At 45.8% G+C, this 18,607-nt stretch overlaps 1 protein-coding gene across 2 annotated transcripts in view; it reads left to right on the top strand.

Moving 5' to 3' along the window:
• Octalpha2R (alpha2-adrenergic-like octopamine receptor) overlaps positions 1-18,607 on the top strand; it is a 707,334-nt gene that overhangs the window by 45,482 nt on the left and 643,245 nt on the right. The window contains exon 1 of one of the 2 annotated variants that reach the window (XM_075887216.1): positions 4,144-4,194. The exons of the other annotated variant lie outside the window; for it this stretch is intronic. The gene's annotated coding sequence lies outside the window, so the exon portion shown is untranslated. Of the gene's footprint in view, positions 1-4,143; positions 4,195-18,607 lie in introns of those variants that run through there. 2 annotated transcript variants of the gene reach the window in all.

The raw sequence follows: 18,607 nt of genomic DNA, 5'->3' as shown, positions 1-18,607 counted from the left end.
ACGAGACGGGGTATACATCTTGCGTTATGTTTTATTGCGAGCATTCCGTTTGGGTATAAACTCTTGTAAACATGGCTTAGCTTTGAGCACTAGGGTCATGTTCTCCGTTCCTGCTTTCTGCTTCGGTTCCTTTATTTATCCCTGTGTAATTTGCTTTTTTGCCAGGTGGTTTAATAGACGCATTTCACCCAAAGACAACGACGCCTATACGGCACCACTCTGACCAACTCACAACACGAAAAGTACAGCTGCAAATGTTTTTCGTCTTTAGATAACGCTCTCAGGTGGACGTGATATATGGCGTTGCAGTTCAGCACTCATAGCCTTCTAAGAACTTCGCTACCGGGAACAGCGCGTACACCTTGTTCGTGCACTATTACGTGGCGTGTCATTGCTGATTCTTCTGATGCCTCCCGCCTCCTTTTCGCTAAAAAAAACATTTCAGCTTCCTTTCTGTTTCGTATCTTCGACAGAATAGGATAACTTTCTCGGATGAACAAGAAAAAATAGCTGCGTACGCTAGTTATAAATTTAAGTTCAGTTTAACAAGCTCCACTCGTTGACGACTACTCGTAAGTCTTAAAAACAAGTGGTAGCAAAAGCTGTACACTATGCGCTGTAGAAGCACACCAGACTGGACACACTTTAAGCTTAACTGAACGGACACACCCACCAGCTACACCAGCCACGCGTTTGTGTATCCGCTTTCTGGCGCGGACGGGCGAAAATACTAGACATAGAAAGATCTCCCAGTGAAATAAATGTATCAGCCTAACATAATTTCTATGTAAATTCCGTTAACCAAGAAGAAATGGTAGGCTACAGGTAATTAGGAAGAAAATGGTACGAATAGGCAATACTTCTTACACGCAGGCACTGTCAGACGAGGGTACACAAAAATGCGACTTAGTGCTGCTTTTAAACAAGTAAGGACTAAGAATAGCTCGACATAAAGTTGGACTCTACAAGGCCAACGATTCACAGGGTGAGGAGGCAGAAGGGAAGACATGCGACAGAATGAGCACAGGAGGAAGCGCGCGTGGTGCGCAGCGCATGTACCAGGTCGGGTGAACGCGTGTGAGTGTCGATGGTCGTGGTTGTAGCGGTTGGCTTGTGTGGCGCAGCCATTTCGAGCTCCCGATCAATCTTTATTACCTCTCGGCGCTCTTTAATAAGGGCGGTTTACGACCGCCGACCGCGTTTCTCTCGCTGCATGCCCTTTACGCGGCTACCGCTTGTTTGCAGTCTGCCTCGCAGCAATGACACCTTTTTTCCGAGAAAAGCGAGGATATTTCGTTCTTATACAGCTGCCCCATTGGGAAAGCCAGCAGCGTCAACAAGGGTGCCATGTTGCTCAGAAACATTGCTCCCGTTTTTTTTATCTTGCCATTTCATTGGCTGATACTAACGCTGCTGGCGCTATTGATGAGTATGTACTAGTAGCACGGCGCCTCGTTATTTTCTGTTATTTCTTTCGAAACAGGGGTAGACTATGCCAGTAAGATAGTCAAGGTAAGTTTATAGAGCACGAGAACATTGCAGCGAAGATACATACGGAGCTGAGGAATTTCAGTAACGTGGTCATACGTCAATTGGGTCGGCGAGATGTTTGGACCTGAAAGTCCTCGCGTATAGTGTTGTAGAGACTGCCGCTGCTCCAACAAAACGTGAATTTATTCAGAAAACATGATGAAGCCGAAAATCCCAATTACACGGCCTCAACAACACATGCGCAGTAGTACTATAGGACAACTTCAGATGAATACGCTGTAGCCCAAGTCACATTGCCTCTGTTTTGAATAGCTTTTCTCACTGACCAGGTGTTTTTTTCGTATTTTGGATTGACTACCATGACCAACTACTTATTCCCTTGCTGCAGTTATTTATCAGCTTTTTAATGATACCACTGCAGGGAACTTCCTAGACTTTATTTGAGATAAGAGAGATTAACTCAGTGAATGGCGTTGGGGTGATCGATGTCTGAGTTACGAACGAGCTCACACTGGAAACGTAATTAATATTTTGAGATCAGCGAAACAGCACTGAAAGTATGAATCTACGGGCGAATTTTATTTAGAAACCTTTTCTCTGGCTCGTTGCGCTATGCTTAAATGTATGCCACACATCACATGTCCGCATACATGTGATTATCGATAGCGAGCTGCCAAACGTCGTAGGCTTTTAGTGGTCGAATAAAGCACCCATTTTTTATCTACTTCAGCAAAAAAAAGCGCAATTTCGTATACATTTTTCAAAGGTGACTTGAGAGTGAAATATATCTTGTTTTTTTTTCTAATGATTATATTGCATGCCCCCCCCCTCCACTCAATAAAATAAAATAAGATAAAAATGCACTCCTAGCGTGTTATCTTGCTGCATCCTGGAACTGGCTTTTTAGACCAAGCGACGTAGTCACGTAATGACGTGACTACGTCATTACGACGTCAGCAGCGGGCCACAAATATTGGTGATCTGTGAAGTCACAATGTGACGTCATTAACTCCAGCGTTCTAAAACAATGCGAGATCCTTGCGAAGAATTGCTGGTTTTTACGGCTGTGCTAAATATCGCGCAAGTCTCGTGAACAGTAGCGCCAATATAGACACATAAAGCTTGATACTTCGATACTTGTCCTCAAGTTGAGACACTCCAAGTTTTGTGGTAAAAAACAATTGAGCTGAAATTAAGTCCTTGTATCTAATATTATAGTTCAGATTCATGATTCATTTGTTCACGATATATATATATATATATATATATATATATATATATATATATATATATATAATAATGAGCTCGTTGAGACAATAATGCCAAGGAAAGTCTAGGGGAAGTTATTAGAACCTGGCATTATTGTCTGTTAGATCTCATTAATGTGTCGAAACACGGAAGAACGAGCCCTGAAGTATACACTTCTTTCCCTTATTTATTAACGAGCGTCTCGTACTGGCAGACTTGGTGCTTTAGGTTGTATACGAGGGACTATCGGTCAGATACTAGCTCGTAATAGGTTCACGTGCTATGTGACGTCACACAGGCGATTAATTAGTGTGCCACACTCGCCGCCATGGTAGCTCAGTGGAAGAGCATCGAACGCATTATTTGAAGGTCGCAGGTTTGGTTCCCGCTTACGGCAAGTTATATTTTCACTCACGTTTCTTTCTTCACATTTGCATTGCAATTTAGTCTAATGACTTCCCCTATACTTTCTTTGGAAATATTGTCGGTTAGATCTCAACAATATTGTTATATATATATATATATATATATATATATATATATATATATATATATATATATATATATATAATTACAGTAGGAGACTTCAGTGGGTCTGGTACGTATAAGAAAAGGAGCTGGTGTACGCACAAGAAAGCAAGAAATTTCTTTACAAATTTACGTTTTGGCCGTGGCATGGCCGAAACGTAAATCTTTTTTTCTTATATATACCCATGTGCTCACCCCGGCGTGCACGCTGAAGAGCCCCAGGTGGTCTGAATTTCCAGAGCCCTGCAATATGACGTCTCTGATAATCATACGGTGGCTTTGAAAATATAAACCTCATCACATATCAATTAAATCAGCTCAATTCACTCGGACTCGGACGTTTTAGTTGTGAGACCGGCTTTTTTTGTATATATATATATATATATATATATATATATATATATATATATATATATATATATATATATATTAGTCAAGTAGATCCTCTGTGAGAACAGTAACAACAAAAGCGTTTATTCCAACAATTTCGGCCAGAGCCGGGCGTTCGTCAGGAATGGAGAGGTTGGAGCCTGTATCGCAGCACCAGCGACTCCTCCTCATTTAGAAAAAAATCTGTGCTAAAGAATTATTACGGCGACACAAAGCGTCCTACAAAAGAACACAAAATGTACAAAGAAACAGCCCATGAGTTACTCACGAATAGTTAGGTACAAGCTTACCTACACCAAACATATTTACGTATCTAGTTTCAGACGATTTTAATACGTGTTCCGTTACTAAGGAACGTGACGAGTAATTGGCCTGGAGACATTCGCCATGTATAATGTAAAAACACTGTGAACGTGCCCCTTGAGGCATACTTTGAAATGACCCTTGCAATCCCTTGAATACAGCCTTGTTTAATATTATTTTGCAGAGCCATAAGAAAAGCAGCTGCGAGCAAGCTTTCCGGAGGCTTCCTATACGGTAAGGTACGAGAGCATGACCAGCGCTAAGCATAATTTATTAAATTTAAGATGGTGGCACTCTTCAAGTTCTCATACAATTACACAGGCCAAGGAGTTTCGTATATCGTACGCCTTTTAAAGCTTTGTCGATTCTATTAGTTCGTATTTGTTTCTTGCAGCTACGCATATCACGCAATTATCAATAAATATGAGCCCTCTTGAGTGCAGTGCTCGTATGAACTGTTCGAACATTTTTCCCTCTTCTGTCTTTCTTTTGAAGCCTCGGTCTGTTGTCTTAGCGTATGGTAGCCAACCAGAGGAGCGTCAGGTTGACCGACGTGCTTTTCCGTTCATTTCCGCTCATCCTTCCTCATGATGCTATGTACGTACATGCAGTTGTCAGTTTTCCGGGGAACTTAGACTAAGCCGATAGCCTTGAGCAAGCAAGCTCTTTCAGCAGAGATACCTAGAGCAAATATTATTTCTGCTCCAAGCGTCACTGAGAGGGCCGATTTGCCGGCCCATGGTGCGGTCTTACTATCTGTTTGTTATAGCCGCATCGACGCCAGCTGCGGATTTTCTGCGTTCATTAGAGTGGTGGTTCCGATGACAGCTGGAGAGGCTCACTTCTTCATTCATGAAAAAAAAATAAAAGTCCATAAAACTCAACGTTACCGGTCCTGTAATGGCCGTTGCCCTGAGTTACGTCCAGGAACCTCTGCAGCTAAGGGTCTTCCTCCTGAAAAAGTTCATATCGAACTACCATCCTACCTTCACTAAATTTGTGTTTAGTTGAAGGCGTGCGACGTGGCAGGAGGAGATTGATTCAATTGTCGGTGTGCTCCCCGGGTCAAATACGCAGCATTTGTATTTTTCAACGGCAAGCAGCATGGCTATTGTTCGAACCAGTCCCGCTCTTCCGTCCTGGTATAGTTTGTTTTCTCTGGAGAGAGATATGAACGTAAGGGGGGGGGGGGGGTATAAGGGGACCCTAATTTTTGTGTTAAGTGCCTAGTATAGGGATACACGTACATTGGTGTTTGTGGGCATCTGTGTTTTTTATTGTCAACATTATGATTTCTCGTGCCACCAAAGTTGATCTCGGAGGCCATGTAGGAAAAAGCGATTGCGTGATATGTTCTTCGCCCGGTGCCTCGATGGTCCCACCTGCATGCATACGAGAAAACCGTCTGTAATTTCAATGAACTCGTTGAATTAGTATTCACTTGTTTGTCAATTGATCTCTGTATTATGTAATCTTATACTGCGTTTTCACATTTGTCCAATAGGGCTCGTAACGTCAATTGAAACAATCGATTTCGCAAAAGCTTTTTTTAGGTGTCTTTTTCTGCAGTATATAGGAAACAGGAACTAAGTGCTCGACCGGAAGGGTTGGGAAAAACAGGAGCACCACTTGGCGTTCGTGCCATAAAAACAAGAAATGCACAAGAAGTGCATTTGGTGGGCTCTCTGAAGTTGGAGACAGTGACAAAAGCTAATACAAAATGAGCTTAAGTGTTTCAGGAAGGTATGTTTTGCCGGTTTATTTTTAAAGCTATTGAAGCGAAAATACAGTGCGTTTCCACCTCCCGCTCTTCCAAATACAAGTATTTATCTACGCTTATAGCATCACGTATTTACACCTCATTATCTGTAAGGATCGCAGGGAGATTGTAATAAAGACATTAGCAAGGGCAGTACCCCTAAGGTCTCACACTCGAAGACGATTTTTATTTGTTAATTAAATGGGGACCTCTAGTTTTTAAACTGACCCGATACAAATTTAGAGTGTTCATGAGGACATAAATCATCATAAACGTAAGGTGATTGGTTAAAGTCTGTACAAAAAATGGAGGTTTTAAATAACCGAAAGAAGCATCGCGCCAACGACTTTACAATTTGCCATAAAAAAGATTTTGTTGTGCTAAATCTCCTTTGTGGCTTCACATTAGCTGATTGTAGTGCTGGCTGTACTAGTTGCCAGGAAGCTAATGCCTAATGGCAGTTACTCCCGTATAAAAGAGTTACATAAATTGAGGCACAAGGGTCTCCAATTTACGCATCTTATAGGTACGGAGGCAGTGTTACAAAAGAAAACTTGCTTGAACATCTAAGGAATTACTTGCAAAAGACTACTTATCTCTTCATAGCACATAGAAAGATGTTTCAGACACAGCAATTATCCGATTTGCCCACCAATTTTTAGAGTCGATAAAAATAAGAAAACATAAGAAAGTAAACAAAGCGGTCATGGAACCGCGATTATAGGCAACGAACGGAGCGAGGCAAGGCAAACACTTTTTCGTTGCAGTGTAATCAAAGCGTTCCTTTGATCCGTACCGCAACAAGCAACAAATTCTTCACTAAGCGCTGCCATGATGAACACCACGACGAAAGCTTTGCTTGTGGTATACGAATTGACACTGGCCGGTTTGCGTTGCTCTCCATTAGGTAAGCGCACTTGCCATAGCAAATCATGCGGGCCTTATAAAAAAATTGCCTGCTGTTGCGCGGGAAATACTTGTTTGCGTTGCATTCCCCCTACTTGTTCCTGCAATATCCCGATCATGTAAAAACGCTAGAAGTGCAGAGAAGATACAAAGAAGACTACTATGCCTATGATTCACAAACAAGCGCTGCAAAAACTCTATTAGAGAAGATCCGATGAGCAGAAGGCTCTTTAGAAGGGTGCCTTAGTTTACTCTACCCATACAGCGCCACCACTTATCCAGAAAAGCCGGCTGATAATTCGTTGGTGTATAAGCGCAGCCGTCTAATGCAAGCTCTGAGATTCTGAAAAAAGCGACCATAAATAGGCAAACAAAAATGACCAAATTGTCGGGTAGAGCTGACGAACGATCTCTACGACCCGTTTTGCTTTTTCGCTACCGAAACTAACAAATGTAGCTGAGAGATGAAAGATGAGGGCTATTACTGATGTCGGCAAACAAGTTGTTTCGATCGTGGAGTTAGGCTCCCAGCATCACGTGTTCCTGATTCTGACAGATTCAACGGGTCCGGCCGTTGACAGCTTGACGCTTTGGTGCAATATATCTGGCATCAGCCACAGTCACCATGCTTTGTCAATGGCACGGTTCTTTGTGGGCGTTTTTGGTGTAATGATGGAGTGGGACTAAAATCCTTCTAACCCCTCCAAGTAATGTGATCGTTTATTCTCAAATATAAGAAACATGCCAGCAGCGTTATCATTCTTTTTAAAGCGAATGCTTTACTAGCTTAGCCTTTCCACGGGAACGGACTGAACTTGCGATCTTCGAATTCGAAGGTGGCAGGTTCAATCAGTCGAATCGCGAAGGTCTCTGCCTGCAGCAAGGTTTTTTTGAAACCTACTCCACTATCAAAAAGCAACGCAGCAGAAAATATTATTACACCAGCGCATGACACTGCCTGGATCCGTGCGTATACAACTTACTATTCCATCTGGCCTAACCGTGCGCATACGACTTAATATTTCATCTGGCCTAAACGTGCGTATACAACTTACTCTTCCATCTGGCCTAACTCAGATGACGGCTCTCTGCTGCATATGTCTTGGTGTGTCTTTCACGAATGTCTTTACTTGCCGCAACCGGTGGGCAGACATATAACCATTGCGGTGCTGACAAAACCATTGAACGTGCTTTATGCCAGTGCCCTTAATGCAGCCCTTAGAGACAGCCCCTCCCACCAGTGTTTGTACGCCTCGACGATCAGCCGCTTTCTGAGAAGCATGACGAAGTCTCTACACATTGCAATTTATGTGGTGAAACCAAGCCGACTTCAATGACGTATTTCTGAATCGCCCGAATAAACCCAAGTCGCCGTGGCAAAGATAAGGGCACGAGAAGCGATGGGAGGCTGTTCTGCACACCTCGCAACCGGTTTTACAGCTCAGGACAGTGAGCTGGGCTAGAGGAGTCACCGAAGCACAGGAGTGTCCAGCCAACTACAGTGCCCCGAGGGCCCGCCGTCGTCTGGCTTCCCCTTCCCCTCCCACAGCTCCCCTCAAATGTTTCTTTCATGAATCAATCAAGTTGCTTACCTACCTACCTACCTTCTGCGAAATCGATCTAGGAATGCCAAACAGATCGAGCTTCGCGTCGGGAAGCGACGAAAGGGCTGGTGAAGTTCCTGCGAGTGGCTGGCCTCGTTGAACGAGCGTGACGTACACTGCTGTGGGTTTCTGTTTTCCTTTCTCCCTCTCCTATTCGTCTCTTCCTTACTCTTGTGTCTCATCATACCCCGTCGCCCGTGCAAGGGAAGGCAAGTAGATATTTCTTTTTTCCCGGTTAACCTCCCTGCCATTCCACATCAGATTTCTCTTTGTGAACAAGCATAGCCAAGCATAAGAATCTTTTGCTTGCGATATATGGCGTGGCCTACATGGTTTGGTGCCATTTTTTCTTCTCATCGAATGCATGGCACTGAAGAGCTAAGGCTGATTGTAGTGCTTTCCTTGCTTATCGACATGTCTCATTTCTTCAATCAAGCTTGCTTGCATCTCATTGTAAGGAAAAAAGGAGGAAAGTAACAGAAAAAAGAGGGAAAGTGAAATCTGAAACATTTTTGTGTATTGTTTCCTGCTATTCACGTTGCAACGTTCCTTTTCGGGGCTCTAGTACGGTGATGTGTGTGTTCTTTCATGTCTCGTACCGAATCTGCACACTGCATTTTAGCATTACTTAATATATTGTCATTCACCTGTAAGCACCCACGCTGCGTTGAGGTGATGTCGATCGGAAGTGTGTCGCTTGCCGGGCACGTCTCGCATGCTAGGCTACATGTGGAGTAAAAAAATATCTAGCCACTGCTCGGTTCACGAGACGTTGAGGGCCTCCTAAAGTCATTGAGTGAGGTTGTAACTCACTACGCTGGTCATTCAGCAGCCGCGTCGCCGGATACTCTTACGTATCACAGATGTTATTGAAATTTCGCGGTTGTGCCAGGGGTGACCCTCTTCTTTAGGAAAGCGTAAGAATATTTTCGGCCGCATGCCAGGTACCTTGCTTTACAATGAACAATTTACTGCAGCAAAAACATTCACTTTCCCTTGGCTACCAGGCATGTCGGTGAACTCCCTCTACTATTCTGGCCATGTGCTATATAGATTATAAAAGGCATCTGCTTTCGAGTTACTTCATCTAGTACGTAACGGAATGTTCTTTAATTATATATATCAGGGCATTCACGTATAAAAATGAGATAACCATAGCTACTGTGCCAGTGAAACTGACAGGTTACCTTGAATGCCTTTGCGAAAAAAAAAAGAAACAGGCTTTGTCATTAGCGCTATGCAATTGAATGAGAAAAACGATCAAACGCATACAAAAAGACAGCCACAGGATGAATCTCAACTATCCCCACAAGAGTTATTGCGAACAGAAAAGCCGAATCAGCGAAAACCAAAGTTTCTCGTTTCTACTGGCGAGAAAAAGAAAAGAAAATTCCGAGCTCTTGAACTGTCAGGACCCGTGGTATCCCTGCGGCTCAAGGGGTGCTTGCCCAATGCGCCGTGACGAAGTCCCGCACAGTCGCGAGGTTCTCGGCCCGGCCCTCTTACTGGTCCTGCAACGGGTTACGCAAGGGCGGAAGCCTATCTTCACGGCTCGTCACCTTTCGCCGCTGCTTTTGTCAACGCCCTGCACATATACTTTTATATTTTGTTTGTCTTTGAACTACCGGCTTTTGATTTTCGAACTTTTATTATTACAAAACGTACAATGTCGTGTTACACTCATTCACTGGATCTTCTTTTCCTTGATCCGGCCCACACGTCTCTCGAGTGCAATTATATCTACACCAGCTAATGAGTACCTCAGCGTTTCGACAATAGCAAACTCCGCCGTACCATGCCCGCATGCTGTATGATGCAGACGCAGGCATCGTGGCTTTACACTACACACATTTCTTACGTGCAACACACACACACACACACACATATATATATATATATATATATATATATATATATATATATATATATATATATATATATATATATATTGACGCGTGTCTACATATGGACGATAACGATGATGGGGCATTTAGTGGGCACGAGGTAGTGGGCCTCTAGCTTCTCTCGAGGCTGAAGAAGACGATCTTGTGACTGAGCTGTTCAGGACACGCTGCCTTTTGTCGTCCCAAGGTGTATCTGTGTTTTATTCGCGTTGTACCGCGACACTGGTGGAGGCGCTGGGCCGCAACCCTGTCTGATGCTCCACACGCCCGCTGGGAGCCGCTCATCGAGTCCAAACGCACTGTCACCTGTAGAAACACCGGTGCATCGCTCCAGTCGACGGTTGCGAGGCCTCGCGCCAGAGCTGACTCACTCGCCGGAACCTGCTAGGCACCGCACAGCTCAACCAATGGCCAACGCAAGCCCGCAACAGGTGCCCCAAGGCAGCTTTTCGACGCACCCATCTCAGGTGACCCTCTTCCAACCCCTTGTTCCCGATCGCTTTAGTGGCGGTGCCCATGAAGACGTTCACGACTGGCTTGACCACTATGAGCGTGTTGCCAAAGTAAATCATTGGTCGGAACAGGAAAAGCTTTGGCGCGCCTATTTCTACCTTGACGACGGTGCTCGTACATGGTATGAGAATAGAGAAGGCAATCTGTCAGCTTGGCCCGACTTTCGAGAGAAGTTCGTCGATACCTTCGCCAATATCGATAGAAGGGACCGCGCGCAGCAGTTATTGGAGCTACGGGTTCAAAAACCCAACGAAACCGTTGCAATGTTTGCCGAGGACATGACTCGTCTCTTCCAACGAGCTAACCCGCACATGACGGAAGATAAAAAGTTGAGTTACCTCATGCGCGGTGTCAAGGAGCAGCTTTTTGCCGGGCTACTGCGCAACCCTCCGACTACCGTGGTTGACTTCATTAAGGAGGCTACGGCTATTGAGCGGGCCCTTCATCAACGCTGCAGGCAATATGACCGCATGTCCTGCAATGTTCCAATCAATGCTACCGCCATGACGTCTGAGAGTCAGAGCTGCTTGCGAGACTTGATTAGGGAGATAGTTCGCGAGGAACTGCAGAAGTTGCGGAATCCTGTTGCTGAAAATCCCATCGCATCGATCGCTGAAGTCGTACGCGATGAAATCCACCAAGCGTTGTCTACGGCTAGTCCTGATGCTCAGCAGCGTCCTATGAGCTACGCTGCCGCTCTCCGACGTCCACCACCAGCTATGCCGACGCTGTACCACCAGGTGCCGATGGCCCCTTCGTATCCGCCGCAAGAGCAGACACTGCATCAAACACCTACGCTACAGCCACACAACCAGCCATCCACAGCCACCCCATGGGCATCGACGCGTCCACCGACCCGGAAAACAGATGCATGGCGCACCGTGGACAGGCGTCCACTATGCTTTCACTGCGGAGGTGCAGGACATATTGCCCGTCATTGCTGGCATCGAGGTGATTCATTCCGTCCTCAACGACCTTGGTTTGACAGTCGACGTGCCAACGACGAATACACTCCGCGCCGTGACGACACCTCTTTCTATGGAGCCCGTTATCACTTTGAGGACGGCTCTACCACTGCAGAGAAGGCAATGCCTGCTCAGCCTCCTGGTCCGAGACGTCAGTCCCGCTCTCCGTCCCCCGCACGTTCGCCTTTGTCGCACCACCGCACCTATGCGAACCTTAATACAAGAAGGTCACCTAGCCCGCGCCGGGGAAACTGAGAGCGGCGACCTCCGGGGGCAAGGTTGCAGGCCATAAAGATAACGACAAGAAGCCCCCACAGCACGACGCCATACAGCCGATAAGCCGTGAAAACGATGAAATTGTGACTGCTGACCTTAGTGTTCTTCTCGACGGCCAGAAAGTGACAGCTTTAGTCGACACTGGTGCCGACTTCTCCATTATCAGTCAGGACCTCGCCGACAGCCTCAGAAAGGTGAAGACGCCGTGGACGGGCCCTCATATAAGAACAGCAGGAGGCCAGTTATTGATGCCCTCGGGAAGATGTACCGCAAGAATTGACATTGGAGGTTCTCCTTTCACGGCGTCGTTCGTCGTTATCGCCGCATGCTGCAGAGACGTAATTCTCGGCATGGACTTTTTACGGGAATATGGTGCCGTCATCAACATACCAGAGAGCTTGATTACGTTTTGCAACAGTTCGGGCTTACCCGATTCCCCAGAGGCGCGACCAAACCAACTGCGTCTTACTGATGACGATGTGGTTCTCCCTCCGAGGTCATGCACGCTTGTTTCTGTGGCCGCCGCTGCTCAGTTTGACGCCGAAGGAGTTGCGGACCGAATAAGCTCGCTGCTCTTCACCCACGGTATTTCTGTCGCACGAGGTATCGTCAGAGTTGCTGCTGGACGCACGGACTTGCTGCTGACCAATTTTAGTGCTGAGCGCCGGCATCTTCCTAAAGGCACGGCTGTCGCTTACTTCGACGATGTCATAGATGCCGAAGGCTGCTTGGCGGTAGTCGACGAGTCGCTAAATCTTGATTCAGCGCCTGTTCTGGACGTTAGCATTACTTTGCCAAAAGACGACCGACGCAGACTCCTTGAGTTACTGGCCAAATTTCAAGACTGCTTTTCGACAACATCAAGAGTTGGCCGCACGCCTCTAACCAGGCATCGAATAATTACCGAGGAAACGGCGAGACCTATTCACCAGAACCCTTATCGCGTGGCTCCAAAAGAACGTGAAGCGATACAACAGCAGGTAGACAGAATGCTTGAAGATGACGTCATTCAGCCTTCACAGAGCCCCTGGGCGTCGCCTGTAGTCCTCGTTAAGAAAAAGGACGGCAGCCTGCGCTTCTGTGTGGATTACCGGAAGCTAAATCAGGTGACCAAGAAAGACGTATATCCACTACCACGTATAGACGACTCTCTCGACAGACTTCGACATGCTCGATACTTCTCTTCAATGGACTTGCGGAGTGGATATTGGCAAATCGAGGTGGACCCGAGAGACCGCGAGAAGACCGCTTTTGTGACACCAGATGGGTTATATGAATTTAAGGTCTTGCCATTCGGTTTGTGCTCAGCCCCTGCTACCTTTCAAAGACTCATGGATACCGTGCTTTCTGGGTTGAAGTGGAAAACATGCTTAGTATATCTGGACGACGTCATAGTGTTTTCCGCGACGTTTGACGAGCACCTTGAAAGACTTGAGGTGGTCTTACGAGCCATACAGTCCGCGGGCCTGACGTTGAAGCCTGAGAAGTGCCACTTTTGCTACGAAGAGCTGCGATTTCTTGGTCATGTCGTCAGTCATGCTGGTATTCGTCCCGATCCTGAAAAAATTGCAGCCGTAGAACAGTTCCCTATGCCGACCGATAAAAAGGCTGTCAGACGCTTTCTCGGCCTCTGCGCGTATTATCGACGATTTATCGCAGACTTCGCACGCATAGCATCACCACTAACTCGCCTAACAAGAGAAGACGTCACCTTTGAGTGGAATAACGAAGAGGAAGCTGCTTTTAACGATCTTCGCCAGCGACTACAAAGACCCCCAGTTCTTGCCCACTTCGACGAGAGAGCCCCTACGGTGCTTCACACCGATGCTAGCAATGTCGGTCTGGGAGCTGTGCTTGTGCAGCAGCAAGATGGCGCAGAAAGGGTAATCGCTTACGCAAGCAGAACGTTAACACGTGCTGAGGCTAATTACTCCACGACTGAGAAGGAGTGTCTCGCCGTGGTATGGGCGGTTACAAAATTTCGTCCGTATTTATATGGCCGCCCCTTCAAAGTAATTAGCGACCACCACTCACTGTGTTGGTTAACTAATCTTAAAGACCCTACCGGCCGATTAGCGCGTTGGAGTCTCAGGCTGCAGGAATTCGACATGACAGTCGTACATAAGTCAGGGAAGCGACATATGGACGCCGACTGTTTGTCCCGTTCACCCATTGAGTCGGCAACCCTACCCGAGGAGGAGGAAACATCATTTCTCGGTGTCCTCGACACGACCACCATTGCGCAGCAACAACGAGACGACGCTGAGTTGCTTGGCTTAATTACCTACTTGGATGGCAGATCTCGGAAGGCGCCAAGAGTTTTCGCAAGAGCGTTGTCATCATTTTGTTTACGTGGCGGAGTACTCTATAAAAGAAATTTTTCGTCGACGGGATCTGCCTATCTGCTCGTCATCCCAGCAGCCCTTCGCACCGAAGTACTGAAAGCATGCCACAACGAGATTACCTCTGGCCACTTGGGTTACACAAGAACGTTGGCCAGGGTACAGCAAAGGTATTACTGGCCAAGATTAACCACAGCCGTGAAGCACCACGTCCGTACCTGTCTCGACTGCCAGCGACGCAAGTCACCGCCAACTAAACCAGCTGGCCTCCTGCAACCCGTACAGGTCCCAATGACTCCATTCCACCAGATCGGCATGGACATTTTGGGCCCACTCCCTACTTCTACTGCAGGCAACCGATGGGTTATCGTCGCGACGGATTATTTGACCCGTTATGCCGAGACAAAGGCTATCCAGAGAGGTACAGCAGCGGAGGTGGCAAGATTTTTTATCGAGAATATTGTACTGAGGCATGGTGCACCAACCGTCGTAATCACAGACAGAGGAACCGCATTTACAGCAGCTCTTTTGGACCATGTTTTGATGCTGAGTGGAACAACGCATCGTAAGACCACCGCATACCACCCACAAACAAACGGGCTGACAGAGCGTCTAAACAAAACCATTGAAGACATGCTTTCGATGTACGTTGACGTCGAACACAAAAACTGGGATACAATCTTGCCTTACATAACGTTTGCATACAACACGGCCAAGCAAGAAACGACCCGCATGACACCTTTCAGCCTCGTTCATGGACGGGAAGTACGAACCATGTTAGATGCAATGTTACCGCACGAAGGCGACGACATCGTCCCGGACGCCGACACGTTTACGGAACGCGCAGAAGAAGCTAGGCAACTTGCACGTTTACGGATCAGCCAGCAGCAAGACTACGATGCAGGCCGCTATAATGCTCACCGCAGAACAGTCGTCTACCAAACTGGCGACAAAGTATGGGTTTGGACGCCCATACGAAAACGAGGACTTTCCGAAAAACTTTTAAGAAGATACTTTGGACCGTACCTAGTTGTGCGACGACTGAGCGATGTCACTTACGAAGTTGTTCCCGACTGTTCGTATAGTACAAGGCGTCGCCAGCACCATCCTGAACTCGTTCACGTAGTCCGCATGAAACCCTACGTCAGCGAGTGATTGCATGATACTTTAATTTAGAAAAAAAAACTGCATTACAGACTGCGCATCGGGGCGATGCTCTTTGGGAGGGAGGCAAATGACGCGTGTCTACATATGGACGATAACGATGATGGGGCATTTAGTGGGCACGAGGTAGTGGGCCTCTAGCTTCTCTCGAGGCTGAAGAAGACGATCTTGTGACTGAGCTGTTCAGGACACGCTGCCTTTCGTCGTCCCAAGGTGTATCTGTGTTTTATTCGCGTTGTACCGCGACAATATATATATATATATATATATATATATATATATATATATATATATATATATATATATATATATATATATATATATATATATATATACAGTCTTGCATCTTTTGTGCAAGCTCGGAACCGATGGTCTTTCAGCCGCAGTGAGAACAAAGAAACCCAGTTGTTGGGAGGGAGGGGGGGCTCCTTGCACATGCCAAATTTAACCCGCACATTTTTCCTCGCGTAACCAGATGACCACCATTAAGTTTTGTGGCTGTAGCACTCCCGCAGCATGGAATGACATAGGCTGAATAAGAAATGCCTCGGTTCTGGATGGCTGAGCGCTCGTGCTTACCCGGATACGTGTTTTCTCTTTGTCACCTATAATAATGACAAAACGAACTTGCTTATTTTTTGATCAACTACCTTTGAGCATCAGGAACATCAGAAGCCACGCGGAGAATGCGAGTCGCTCGCCTTTCCTGACGCAGTAACTGTACGTGCTTAAGGATTCAAGCGTTCATCTTATATTCGTGGTATTGTGTGCTGGTATTGATGGGAACTTGAAGTGCGTTATTTTCCGCATGTTGATAATTCAGCCATAGAGTTGAATGATGCACAAATATCATTCTTCAGGATAAGCGGTGTACATCCCGCACCCTTGGCTTTGCTTTGAACAAACCCTTACACACACCTGAAGGCATGCATATGCTTCTGAAGGTCTTCACTTTCGATGTGGGTGTAGAAAGGTGTATCGGGGGTAGCCACCATTTCTCACAGCGCATGAAAAAGGTGAAATTCAGCTTTGGCACTAAAACACTCAACTTTGACGTGCTTTGCAGGTAGACAAATATAATGCAAGATTTTTGTTTTAGCAGAAAGCAGCAACAGATAGGACGTAAGCGACATGTGATGGCGTCGTGAACTTCTATATATGGGTCGGCATTTTCCTTATCTCTACTTGGTAGGGATGACAAAAACCGGCTGAAGTTGCAGAACTCTGAGGGCCGCCAAGCATTGAATGGTGTATGAAAACAACTTTCCATTAGCTACTTCGACACCGTGCGCTCCATGGCCTTGCGGTTAGCGCCGCGCGCTGTGGACTGAGAGGCCACTGGTTCGACACCTCGTGACAGAACCTTTCCTTCCCGTTTTTCTTTTTTGTGCAAGCTGATTAGAATATATTTTACTACGTCACACCCGTGACGGAAATACGTCGTTCGAGGCGTGGTTTACCCAGGCATAAAACACTTTTGTTTAAAAAAAAAGTCAGCTAGGGCAGCAAGTTCAGATAGTTAGAAACGAGCATTATAGGACGTGGATAATATTGTAATGGGCAGAAGACAGTAAAAAGCATACACTCTTAAAAATAAAGGTCAGCATATTCATTACCTAAATACTAACCATTCACTTGTCACATAAAGCACTAGCATCTTAGTAAGGGAAGGTAGTAAAATGCAGGTTAGAGAAAATTACAACCTAGTTAGTAAGTGAATAGTGCTGACTCGAGTGGTCAATCCATAACTAAATGGTTAGCAACCCCTGCAAAGAGAGGTTTAAGCCTATTTTGTTACATGTTCGAATGCGTTGCCATATCAAAATGATTCATTACAAAAGTGTACAATAAAAATGAATTGACATGGCCCTCGTAAATTAATTAATGGAATCTAACTACGTCATGTAAATATACAGTGGTAAGTGTGTACCACACAGCTATGTATGTATAGAAAATTGACCAAATTATCATATGATCAAATCAGATTCACATATGATCATACATATGTCAATTTCATGTGCTCATATGGGCCTAATATATGCTCATATAAGTTCTCATACTCAAATATATGCTCATATGAGTATGAGAACTCATATAAACGGATCACGAAAACACGCATGCAAACGCATACACAAGCAAATTCTCAAGACTTGGACAGAGCAGATTTCTACTGTAGCAGCAGCTTGAAGGCTATATATACCCCTGATTTAAAATCACATGAAATCACATACCACGTACTGAATAAAAGCACAGAATTTATAAGATAATTGTTGTTTTTTACGCATCATCATGTCCCCTTCTGTTTGCTTATGTGTGTGTCATTACGTAGCACGAAACTTCTATTCCAAGGTAGTAAATAAAATTAGAGCTTTCCTAAATTTTGCTTACGATGTCGCCATTACGACAAAATGTACTGCGGCATCTACGAAAGATCTCGCAACGTAGGTGGCTTAGTAGTCGCTCAGTTAAAAACACTAAGAAAGGTTCCCTGGTTAGTAACGGCGAATATTACTACCTGCACTAGGTGCTGGCTAGTAAAGGTATGCCAAAAGGGTAGTAAAATACTCTGACAACTAGCAAATATGCGCGTTTACTAAAAGATTACTAACTTTTTTTTTCTAAGAGTATAGGACTGCATTTCTTCTTGCTATCATCACCTTAGTTACGCGTGCCATCCCGTCGCATCAAGAAATCACATAATGAAAAAAAGCAGTCATAACTTTCTATTGTTTTGTATGAAACTGAATTGTTATCCCTAAGAGAACATGGTCATGAACATTATAGCCGGGTGCAGATCCAGTTCGCCTCCATTCATTCGACGGCAGTGGCTCCTTCCAGAAAGTGCGCGCGCAGAGGCGCTCTGTTGCGCAGCAGCAGCAGCATCAGAAAACCTCGAGAAACAAGCGAAGTCCTGGAAGCGGACAGCTTCGAGCGTTCGTTTGCTGCAGCCACTACTACGGCACTCGCTCCCTAATTGACGCGCAACGAAGCGGATCTGAGAGACAAGCGCGCAAGGACGGCGCCCCGCCCACGCTGGACGAACGCTGGCCTTCCATCTTCCCTAAGTTGTTCCTTCGCCACGACCGGAACTCGGAAGCAACAACTATAGCCCTTCCTTCTTTTTCTGCGAGAGAGTTTCCTTTTGCGCACTGCGTGCGCTCGGCCGCACACAATAGTTCGGTGCAATGCTGGCTGTTGACGCTTTTGCAGGCCA

This window comes from Rhipicephalus microplus, chromosome 2 (genome assembly GCF_043290135.1).
Source record: "Rhipicephalus microplus isolate Deutch F79 chromosome 2, USDA_Rmic, whole genome shotgun sequence".
In the NCBI taxonomy this organism is placed as follows: Eukaryota; Metazoa; Arthropoda; class Arachnida; order Ixodida; family Ixodidae; genus Rhipicephalus; species Rhipicephalus microplus.
Note: the sequence above shows the minus strand (reverse complement) of the source record. Positions and strands in the feature narration are given on the sequence as shown.